The sequence below is a fragment of the Artemia franciscana genome, chromosome 4, assembly GCF_032884065.1.
Source record: "Artemia franciscana chromosome 4, ASM3288406v1, whole genome shotgun sequence".
NCBI classification, from domain to species: Eukaryota; Metazoa; Arthropoda; class Branchiopoda; order Anostraca; family Artemiidae; genus Artemia; species Artemia franciscana.
Genome location: NC_088866.1, coordinates 21,175,782 through 21,188,002, shown reverse-complemented (window position 1 = coordinate 21,188,002; position 12,221 = coordinate 21,175,782). Strand labels below are relative to the sequence as shown.

Here is a 12,221-nt window from a genome sequence, read left to right as displayed (position 1 = left end):
TTATATTTTTTTAATTAGCCAACCAACTAGCCTGTGAAGAAGTTTAAATCCTTAGACTTGAGCAGTTATACAAGCCTCAAGAATAGACGGTAAAATCATGTTAAATTTTAATAAACGTCTCTTTGCCCATTTTCACCCTACATGACAGGAAATATTTCCTCTGTTATGTTTCCTGTCACACCATTTCCATAGGATTCACAAAAAGCAGTAAATTATGCATATGTCTTAAAGAGAAGCAAAAAGTTGGTCAAATAGTACTACGGTAACCGGAAGATCTTGTTAATTTCACGGATGCTTTGAAATTTTTAACAAAGACAATTTCATGGATTTTACGCTTTTATTTCTTGCTCCTCAATTTCAGTTTTGCAAAATCGAAGGGAGAATGATACACTACTTCATTTCTTCTGTCAGTTTTACATTTTTGCTGTTTCTTTTCTGGAAATCGGAATCATTAAGTCAATTTCTTATAGAAGGATTAATAGGCTACTGATTAACAACTAGATTCACCTCTCGGCACTTACGTGTTATCCCAACCACACTCAAGTTCTTGATCTGAGTGAAACCGGTTTCTCTGTCAGCATTCGGAGATAATTAGCTTTGGCTGGGTGAGATAAACTGCTTTGCAGGTATATTTGAATTAGATATTCAATATATGGAGCCTGTTTGGGTTTATTTAGGTTAGATTAAGTATTTAATGCCTGAGACCCGTTAAATATACAGCCGGGACACATCATAATTATGGAAAGCACTCTCGTCTCTTGAAAATAGCCTATATAGGTTGTGTGTTTGTACCTTCCAAAGAGATGCAACAACAGTTTTTCATCGCTCAACATGTCCTGCTTACTTCTTCTGGCAGAAGATAGTAATTCACATAGGAGTTGCATCAATACACTGGCGTAAAAAAGGGCCCAAAACAAGTAGTGACGACAGATGATCCTTAAGTCTTGACAAGAAAGTCGAAGTCTAAGTTTGAATCTTGGTAGGGGTGAATTTCCAGCATTTTTATTGGGGGGTCCATATCCAGATAGTCAAGTGACATGGGATATATAATCCCTTACGATATTCGGGGGTGCAACCCCCCCCCCCAGTAGCACTCCTGAGTATTGGCTAAGTTAGAATAGCTGCTTTTTACAGTTGTTCTAGAGAAATACAAAAATTGCATAGAGTGCAACTTGAGAATGTGTTCCACCCGTTCATTCGATGCATCACTGTTACTGCTGCTACACTAGAAATATTTTCGATTTATTTCCCAATATTCAAGAAGTGTTAAATCAAGGTGTTAGAAAGTTGTCTTTGTTTGGTATAATCATTGCCCTAGTTATTATTAAGCAACAAAAGCTTAATACCACTTTTCCGTGTGTAAGAAAAATGTGTTAAAGTATGAAAGTGAAATTTGGATTGTTTAGCGTAAAAGATGCGATTAAACGGTTTGTTGAACGTGATTTGTCATCTAAAGTTAATTGACAGAATAAGATCTATCGCAATTAAAACCATCTGTAATAGCTGCTTGAATATTCAAGGACGTTGATTAATAAATTGGTTAAAGAAGGAGAAACCAAAAGGTAAAAAAAGGAAAAAAAAATACTTCACGCTTTTGGCATGCTGCTAAATCGTTGGTAAATTTTGAATATTTAAAAAAAATTTTTTTTTAATGTTTTCGGAAATTCACTAGTCTTTACTTTTGTTTGAAATACTCAATTTGCGGAATTTTTTTTTAATGTATCCTAAGAAAGAAAAAAAAACCATGAGCCTGATATTACGAAAGCAAGAATTCAGCTTGTCTTTTTACCAGCTAAACTGAAACAGAAAAAAAGTTTTATGTGGACTGACCCTGTTTTTGAGAGAGGCAATATCTCTTTATGGTCAAAATTTATTTTAAAATAATACCTAACAAGGGAAAAATCTAATAGTGTGGTTTGTAAAACCAAAGCTTTTCTGTTGTCTTACCCCCTTCCCCAGAGAATAAGAATTACAATCAAGTAAATGAGCAGTGAGAAAAGAATCAGAAATGTAGGAAGAGAGGGATAATAGTTGCATATCCTTCACCCTTCCTTAAGAAAAACAGATGGATATTAATAATGAATGACAAGAAAAAACTGAATATTTCAAGAAGATAATAACTTCGAAGAAACACGTGAACTCCATTTTATTTCTTTCAAAGTCCATCAGCAGCAAAAGAAATAATCGGTGATGCTTTTCTGAGTCATTGTAAGCTGCTTATAGCTGATATGTGTGCTATACAATACTCACCTGTTTATAAAAGAAGCCAAGATTTGTGAATGATCTGTGATATGTGTTACAAAAAAAAACTTTCAAAAACGCATCAAAACTTGTTTATATTCATTTTGTTACGTTTTTACGAGTCAGACAAACATTTTTTTTTGGGGGGGGGGGGTCAAAACTCATACCCCTCCCAGGAAATGGCCTTGCTGATCACTCTATCATTGTAGTAGCGTTTGAAAATTGAACTAGCCCAAGTCGCAAAATTAGCAAAGAATATATTTATGGCACTGTAGTTGTAGATTTTTGTATGGATATAGTATTGCTCAGGAAAAATTATATTTCTATTTAAGTGTTGTGACAGGAAAAGCTTTAGAACAAACAGTGAGCAGCGGAAGTGCAGTAGATAATATCTTAGGTCTAGGTAAACGATTAAGGAACACGTCCATGTGAAGAGAAGGACGTTTGGGTCAGTACTTCCTTAGGAACCTTGTGGAATTAGGAGAATGGCAGCGTTGACAAGTAATTGAGTCACTTTCAGGTGTATGATGTATGCTTGAAGTAAAATTGTGTCCGTTTAAAGTTATTAGAACAACAATCTGGTCGATAGTAGACAAGAGGAACCAAAAATTATTATGAGACCAAGAATGTATATTCTAATTTGGTTTTTCACACTCTGCGGTAATTTATACCCCTCACCCCCCTTCATCTTACCGTTACATATTCCACTAAAAATATTTTTGTTGTCTCCAAATTGGGTGTTGCCATTTTTGGCCATTAACACATTTTCAATGATGCTGCAGAATCTTTTGGCAAACAAAATTCGGTCTTTAATATGTCTTCTTCATACGATAATTAAAATAGCATTAATTTTAGTACAGTAACATGTGTGAAGTATGACATTTGAAGCATCATAAAAAGTGGCTTAATGTTTCTTAATTTAAAAAACCGCATAATGTCTATTTTGTATTGCCGAGATACTTGGACTTGATGCTACGGCTGATGTCATTCTCTGACTTTACCAGTTTTTTTTCTGCCTATAATTGCAGGTTCAATATGCTTGAGCTCGCGTCAAACTGCTCAAAGCTTTTAACTTACAAATCAGGGTGTGACTGCTAAGACAAAACTATAACCTATACGTTTTCTTTTCTGTCGCGGATTCTAATTCTTTTAAGTGTAGCCAGATGATGCACACTTCAACGTCACTTTTGCGCATGCTGACCACTGGTCTGCGTAGTGAAGGTACCGATCTCCTGATTTTCTGCCTTCGGCCGGGAGTGCAATGGATGGTTGGGAAGAAATCATCCGAGGCTTCCTCTGTTTCGCCTCCCCCTAAATTTCTTCATGTACCCATTAGGTCTGAGTCGAATCTGGCTGAGCTCAAAAGCCACGCCATAGACCCTCTTTCTAATCCCAATAACCTGCGACACAAGGACTCGAACACCTGTCATAAGGATTTCAATGTGCACACTTAGGCACTTCTTTAATGTGGTTTCGCAGTTCTTCAAGTCACCCCTTTTTCAATTAAATAAAAAAAACAAGTTTTTTTAACTAAAAGTAAGAAGCGACATTAAAAACTTAAAATGAACAGAAATTATTCTGTATATGAAAGGAGTTGTCCCTTCCTCAACATCCCGCTCTTTACTACGCTAAAGTTTTTTATTGTTTTTAAAAAGTAGAACTTTGGCAAAGAGTCAAACTTTAGCGTAAAGAGCGGGACGTTGATGAAGGGACTACCCTTTCATATACGAAATAATTTCTGTTCGTTTCACATTTCAATGTCGCTCCTTACTTGAAGTTAAAAAAACTTGTTTTTTAATTTGATTTCTGAACGTTTTTAAATTAATGCATGTTTTGGTTTGGGCTCACCGCACATGAATAAATAAGCCAAAATTTGCATATATTTATTTTTTTGCTAAATAACTTTCTCATAGTTTTGATCGACGATTTTGATGAAAAAAAGGGATGGGAGAGAAGGCCTAGTCGCCCTCCAATTTTTGGTTACTTAAAAATGCAACTAGATTTTTTTTTACGAACGGTTTTGTTAGTAACAAACATAAATACCTTACGAATTAACTTAAGTAACGAACTTCTATATTTGTGTATTTTTTTACGTATATGAGGGGGTTTGCCCCCTCGGCGATACCTCGCTCTTTACACTAAAGCTTGAATTTTACCCCAAATCTTTAAGAATGACCCTTGAATCACTAAGGCTATAGAATAAATAGTTGAAGTTACTAAAAATACTTTAGCGTAAAGAGTAAGGTATTCTAAAGGAGACGAACCCCCTTATATACGTAATATTTTATGTTCGTTTTAAGTTTTAATGCTGCTCATTACTTCCAGTTAAAAATTTTTTTTTATTTTCTCATTTTTTTTAGAATGTTAGAAAATCCTTCGCCCCCTTCATGGAAATTCTCTTCCCTCATGAATAATTCCTCCATAGAAAGATCTTCCCACGTAATCCCTCCCCCCGACCCACCCCAACGCAAAAAAGTCCCCCTGAAAACGTCTGTACACTTCATAATAACCATTGCTATACGTAAATAATGGTCAAAGTTTGTAACTTGCAGCCCCACCCCCGGGGACTGTGGATGATTAAGTAGTCTCTAGAGACATAGTTTTTTGGTTTTTGAATAAGATGAACAGATCTCATAATTTTGACCCAGTGACTTTTGGGAAAAATATGCGTGGGAGAGGGCCTTTGTGCCCTCCAATTTTCTAGGCACAACACCATATCTCAAAAATTTTGGTTGAAAAAAAATTGGTGAAAAATCACTTTATTAATTACTAATTGGCCTTGTCTCCAAATAGGTCGTTTTACCTTGAACTTTATTTTTTCCTCCAGCTAAAACACCTCAACATAGGACAGCAAACAGAGAATGATTATTTGCTGATTACTACAACTATCGACTTGCTGCAACTCCAAGTCACCTGCAAAGCTACGCAGCTTTTCCTCCATCCTAATCTATTCCAAGCCTCCCTCTCTAGACTCTCCCAAAAAGTTCCTATTTCTCTTAATTCTTTCCTTACTACATCTTTCCATCCCATCCGGCAACGACCGAATGAAAGATCTCGTTGTTCTCCACGGCATAGCATTATATATAATTGGAATAAATTTTGTTGTTTTGTAGATTTAAACAAATTCTTGAATAATAATAAAAGTAAATTAAAGAATAATTTAGTTAGTAACTATTAGTTTAATTTAAATTCTGGGGTGGAGAATCATCACTTTATTTTATTTATTTTTCATTTTGTTATTTTGAATTATTGGGAGTTTTGTTTTTTGTTACCATACAGAGAGTTGAAGAGGAATCTTTTGTTCCGGTATCTGGAGATAGTATTATTTATTTTTTCATGTTGAGTTTATAATTCCACACAGGAGTTATTCTGACTATGGATCATTAATTTGACAGTTCTGTGAAAATATTTTTATTGATTAATAAAGAACTTGAGCTTGAACCGGCATTTCGTTTGGCCCTATATGATTGACCAACAAGGACGATCTATGGCAATCTGTCATCCTTCATCCATAGAATATATCAAGCTATCTCAACATTTCCCTCATTATAACTCTAGTGGGACTTAACCCCGTTCTTCGTAGAGCTTTCTGTTAGAGATAAGGTCTGTCAGACGATTGCCTAAAATTATCCGTAGGCAATTTCTCTGGAAACATCTAGCAAATCCCTCCTATTCTTCCAAACTTTTTTCAACTGTGAAAAATTCCGCTGGGCCTTGGCTATTCTACTTTTAGCATCCTCATTGTACCCACTGTCTTTACTAATAATGCTACCTAGTTAATTGAAGCTGTCCGCTTGATCGATCTTCTCGTTACCCAGCATCACATCTTCAGGCCTACTTATTCTTAGTATTAGCGACTTATTCTTCTTAATATTAATTTTCAAACAAATCCTTGCACCTTGAACTCTCAAAACCTCCAAAAATTCATTTCGTTTTTATTCGCTGATCTAAGTGACCTTAGTAGAGATTAAATAAAAAAAAAATCGGACGAAAGTATGGAGCCGAATCGACCGAAAGTAAAAAGTTAAAACGAACCGAAATTGTTCCGTGTGTGAAAAGGGGTGCTACCTCCTTGAAACCCTGCTCTTTATGCTAAAGTTATTTATTGCTTTTACGAAAGCTTATGATTCTAATTAAATGGCCCTAAATTTCCCTAACGAAAATTCTTAAAGAATTGGAACAAAAATTCAAAGTTTATTGTAAAGAGTGGGGTATCAAGCAGGAGTTGCCTTTTTCAAAATACGAATAGTTTCTGTTTGTTTTGAGTTTTAAAGTTGCTCTTTACTTTCAGTTGAGAAAACCTATTTTTTTATACTTGATTTCTGACTGTTTTTCAAATAATATCGGCAAATACACGTCCTTCTTCATGGAAAACTCATCCCCGCTAAAAATTCCTCCATGCAAAGCTCCTCCAGTATTAAGTAAACTAAGTTAACTCCTCCAACTTCTTTTTTCTAAGCATTAAAGAGATTTTTTAAACGAGTTGTATTAATATAAAGTATGGCTGGTAATCAAGACATGGGATCTCATGATTGTATTCTGAATGGTACTTTATTCATGGATATTTATGTCATTTGTGGGAATTAGAACAAATAAACAAGCAAGGTTCCACTGACTTCCGCTTGCGTCAGAAATGTTTTTTCATTTGGAATGTTGGCATTCTGTGAAATTTCGGTATAGAGTAATTTACAACCCCGTACTCAATTTAAGCAAGATTTATCAATTGGTCAAATTTGTTTTCTCCTATCTTATTTAATTCTCAAGAAGGCTACAAGTTTCAATTTTTTCCAAACAATGTTATAGACTTTTTCTTCATTCGCAGAAGTAGTTAAAAAATGGTGCTTTAGATCAGTTTTTTTTGCCATATTTTGAGTGCCTTGAAAAACTCTTGTACAAAGAGTATTCCTTAATAACACAAAAAAAAAAAAACAAATGGCCTTTTCAGCTTTACACTCTTGTAAAATTTATGTTGTGCAACATAGCGCCTTTCGAGGTACTAGGTGTGACCGGAGCCTTCAAGTGGGTGATATCTCTTGTTCAATTCAAATTTTGGCATATTTGCTGTATTTTTGCATTTGTTTGTTGTTGCTATTTAGATTTTATTTTAGCTCTTTCAAGGACTCAAGGGTTTCATATTTATCATTTAAAATCAATTTTTCAGTGGCACAAATTCACAGAAAAGTATGGGGAATGTATTTTCCTCAATCTAGGGGGGGGGGAACTTTGTTGCTTTTTCGATTTTTTTTAATGGAAATATAAAAAAGCCATTCTTTAAGGAAAATGCCAAGAAAGGTATTTTTCAGAAACCGTCAGGATAGGAGATTTGGAGAGGGGGCCTTCGAGTAAATGGCCCCATATCCCCCAGATGTCCTTTTTCGTTTAATTTTTCCATGCTTTCCCTCTCACAGACATCCTCTTATGAATGTAAAACAAAGTTTCAGACAGTTTGTGAATGTTGGGTGGACATACATAAAAAATTATAATATATTAACATTACCCTTTTTTCGTAACTTCACTTATTTGTTTGTTCAAATACTATATTATTCTTTCTACCCTTGAGCCATTTGACCTTCTTTTATATTTGTGGGGGGGGGGGTATCTTCGCCTTTTGATATTACACCGGTGCTCCATTTGTATCATCCCTCATGTCCCTTCCATTTCTTAAGCTTCCAAACTAGTTGCTAATCTGAGTTTGGGAGATAGGGTACAGATCTGTAGGCAAAATTTCAGTATCAACTTTTTTTTCTTGGCAGATTTGTATAATTAGTTCAAGTAAAAAATATATAAAATTAAACTGCCTCAAACTAAGGTGGGCTTGGCTGCTTTTGGCAGACCCGTGTATAAACTTGTAGGAACTCCACAAAAATAAGCTACACTTGAGCAAGGGGTTCTTTTGATAAACAGCCAGTCCCCCTAGGTCCTCTATTGTTCTAGACAGTAGCCCTCTGCGGCTTAAGTACGCGCCAATTAGGAAATGACACCTTTCAATGTAAGAGTTTCAGTTTACACAATTAAGGCAATTTTCATGGTCGAAAGAAGTCATTTAAAATGACTAACAACAGGCTTTTTTGTTGAAGCATGAACATTATTCTCAGGATTTCTCGAAGTTTTTCTCATTGTGTATTTAAGATTTTCTAGTGACTTTTTGTGGTTGCAAGAGAAAACTAAATTTGTTTGTAAAAATAAGAAATACAAAACACTGTGTTAAAATTAGCAAACCATAATTTGACACTTAATTTGCTGACCTTGTCTATTTGATTGATTATTGCTATTGCCGGTGATTTTGACCATTTAGTACTGGAATGGAAACAGGAAACTGTGGTAGTAACTGTGGCATAAACACTGAAGGCTTATGGGTGAGATTGTCCTATAAAGGAGCGTAATTTGCTGTGCATCAATGTCATTGCTAGTCATTTGGGTGGCTAAAGATACCGAAAAGCAGATGCAAAGCCACTGCTACACAGCTTTCAAAAATATAGAGTTGACTCTACGAGGGTAATTTATCATTCAAAACATCAGATTACGTGGTACAATTTGCTGTAGCAGGAAAACATACAATCGTATCCAACTCTGTCTTTGGCTCAAGAATTAAGATGATCCATACCCAAAGCATGTATCTTTAGATAGATACACTTTACTACCTCTTGAGTTTCTGCTTCAAAAATGACAAATTTTAGAAATACAATCTCTATTGGCTGCTGAAATCTTAATTCTAGTGGTATTAGCCTTTCCCCATGGCATCCGGTCCTAAAGAAAAAGCTTCATCTTTTAGAATCAGTGATTTGCTATTCCGTTATCCATGGTTTGGCCGAATAATGTACTTTTTGCTAGTTGAGTTTCTGAGCAACATTTTGGGCATCTGGGAACAAAAAGTCTTTCTTAGAACCAGTTTAATTTACCTACTCTGCTAGTGCTTCAAGCCGTAACATTGCCAAACTTGCTACCACGTTCAGGATCTGTGTAGAAAGGAGAAGCAAAACGATGATAAAGAAAGCATTCCAGTAGAATATTCTAGTTTCTAGTTTTCTAGTGTCCTTTCAAAAAGACATCTAGTTTTCTTTCATTTTCCAGTTTTCATTATTATTCCAATTCTTAAAAAGAGTAGGATCAAAATTACTATCAATCTTTTGTTTTCCTTTTTTTCAAGTTTGCTTTGACACTGCTGCTGCTATAACTACTCAACTCCCATCCGACTGCGTTGACCGATTCGGGGCTTCACCTCTTTGGGCATCATCGCAATATATCGGTATGCCTCCATGTTTGTTGAGTCCTCAGCAGCACTGAGGAGGGCTGTCGAAAAAGTGTTGCCACCCAGGCTTGGGAGTTTGTCTTCTTGGGTAAGAGGCATTAATTCTTCTTTTCAATTCTATTTGGAAATTTGTGGTTGGGAAATCCGCTGGACGTGTCCTAGTAATCGAAGCTATTGGGGGTGGATAGTATGCATGATGGTTTGAGAGTAGTTCATACACGACAGTAGCCGCTCGTCTGATGAGGGATTCAGTTAAATCTGACAGCTCTAACAGCATCTATGTATCAACTCTGCTAAAGCGGAATTGCTAGGCGAAAAACTTTCTTATGTGACAAGCTTGTATAATTCTAGGCCTGGAATGTTTTAATAGTCTCAAATTGCTTGTTTGTTTTCATTTTCTTTACAACGTAAAATTTTTACATGGAAACCAAACCCTTTAGTTAGTTTGTTTTAATGCTTGGTGGTTTTAGAATAAAAGTTTTGATTTTGGGCGTAAAACCAGTGCTTTACCTTAATCACCTTAATCCATCTGAGAGCTTTAAGGTCTTCCAGACTTGTAGTGCTCTTGAGTTGATGGCTGCCAGTCGAACCTCCACTGCTTCCTCTCCCACTCTTTGTCAAGTTGGTTTTTGAAAGACTGGATGGAGGGAGCACTGACAGTTGAATTTTTCATTTTATTCCAATGATTTATGACTCTTCTCGAAAAGAATGTTTGGCGAGTTTTAGATCGGGAGCTTGACTTTGGTATCTTCTTGGAGTGTCCTCTTGTGTTTTGCTGGCTGGCACTGAGATTGCTGCCAAAGATTGCTGATTTTTCGTTCTGTAGCTTGTAAGTAAGCATCATATCACTGCGCAAGCGTCGGTAAACCAGATTGGGTAGTTTGAAGTACTTGAGGCGGTCCTCATATGAGGTTGATGCTAGACTTTTTATGCATTTTGTTGCTCGTCTCTGTACGTTTTCGATGAGCCTCACATCTTGTTGATAAGAAGGACCAGTATGACACATGCCAAAATCGAGATGAGGTCTGACGAGAGCCTTATATAATTTTATGAATATAGATGCCTGTCTGCTGTTGATGGTTCGTTTTAGAAGTCCAAGACTGGAGCTTGCACGGGAAACAACATGCTGGACATGGCTGTGAAATTTAAGTTTATCATCAATAATGACACCTAGATCCCTTTCTTCTGTTCTGTTCTTTAGTTGCCTTCTTACTTTGGTGGTGGGGTTGCAGATCGTGTAGTTTGCCATTAGGTTATTGGGTCCAAGGTGTAATACACAGCACTTTCCTGCATTAAATTGGAGAAGCCAGTCATGGGTCCAAACTTGTAACTCATCTATGTCGTGCTGGATACTTTGAGGGCATGCAATACCAAAGAGTTTGGCATCATCAGCGAACAGGTGCATGCCATTGTCAATATGGTTAAACATGTCATTGGTGTAAATCAGAAAGAGTTGGACCCAGTACAGTTCCCTTTGGTACTCCGCTCATTACTGCAGCCTCGTCAGAGTATATTGGTTTGCCATCTATAGCGAATAAGCGAACTTTCTGCTTGCACTTTGTAAGGAAATTCAGCAGCCAGTCTACAATAGCCTGATTGATGCCGGTAGCGGATATTTTGGAGTGCAGTCGACTGTGAAGAACCTTGTCAAAAGCCTTAGCAGAGTCCAGCAGGAGCAGGTCAACCGGATGTCCGTGGTCAATTAGGTCTGTGCTTTCCTCGTATGATTCCAAGAGGTTTGTTTCAATTGATTTTTCTGACTGGAAGCCATGCTGCTCGGGGTAGAAGATCTTGTTGGTTGTCAAATGCTTAAAGATTGAATCATTGACTATGCGCTCAAGTATTTTGACGACAACTGAGGTCAGGCTAATTGGCCGATAGTTTTCAGGCTTGGAACGATTACCTTTCTTGAAAACCGGTGTAATGTTGGCCATTTTCCAGTCTGCTAGCAGCTCTCTAGTGGTAAGTGAAGTCTGGAAAATTCTCCTAAGTGGTTCCGCTATGATAGCTGCAGTTTCCTTTAATAGCCTGGGATGTAAGTTATCTGGTCCTGGCGATTTGTTAATATCTAATTTTCTTTCCGTTAATATCTAATGCTTTCCTTAATAAAGTTTTGCAACTCAAAGGAAGCGAGCTTATTATCAAGGTATAATAACTCACATGCAATTCCATTGTATTCTTATCTAGCGTGGTGCATATAGAGTATATGACAAAGCACACAGAACATGGAATGTGTTGGAATTGTTCTGTCATCGTAAGTTGTTTTTTTTTATCCAGTAAATCTTTTAATTTTCCACTGATTGCAGCCACACTTTTACAGTTTTGACCCTTACATTTTACCATGCCATGGTTTAGCCCTTTGAATGACTTGGTAATTGACAAGGCTGGGTCCAGTATAGTGGCATTGCCTGCAGAGACCAAGAAAAAAATTACTCCTTGATGGAACTTCTGGAAACATGTGCAAAATAAAAATTAACTATGTCATGGTGTTGAATGTGTTCCAGGAACACATTCTTGTTGCACAGGAATACTGATTCTCTGCAGGAGTTCATTCCTGAATGGCTTTGTATATCTTGGAATTTAATTTGTTGGTTCACCGTTATGCTTACAGAGTTTCAGAAGCATATAGACTATTGGTGTCACAGTACAACATCCACACATTATATTACTTCGATCTTTCCATATCTACTGTGGATTGTGGATTTGTTTGATTATTCCTCCTCAGTATCAT

At 36.5% G+C, this 12,221-nt stretch overlaps 1 protein-coding gene across 3 annotated transcripts in view; it reads left to right on the top strand.

The window, feature by feature from the left end:
• The window catches only part of LOC136026140 (uncharacterized), a 76,653-nt gene that overhangs the window by 53,582 nt on the left and 10,850 nt on the right, over positions 1-12,221 (top strand). Inside the window, exon 1 of one of the 3 annotated variants that reach the window (XM_065702443.1) lies at positions 9,479-9,578. The exons of the other annotated variants lie outside the window; for them this stretch is intronic. The gene's annotated coding sequence lies outside the window, so the exon portion shown is untranslated. Of the gene's footprint in view, positions 1-9,478; positions 9,579-12,221 lie in introns of those variants that run through there. 3 annotated transcript variants of the gene reach the window in all.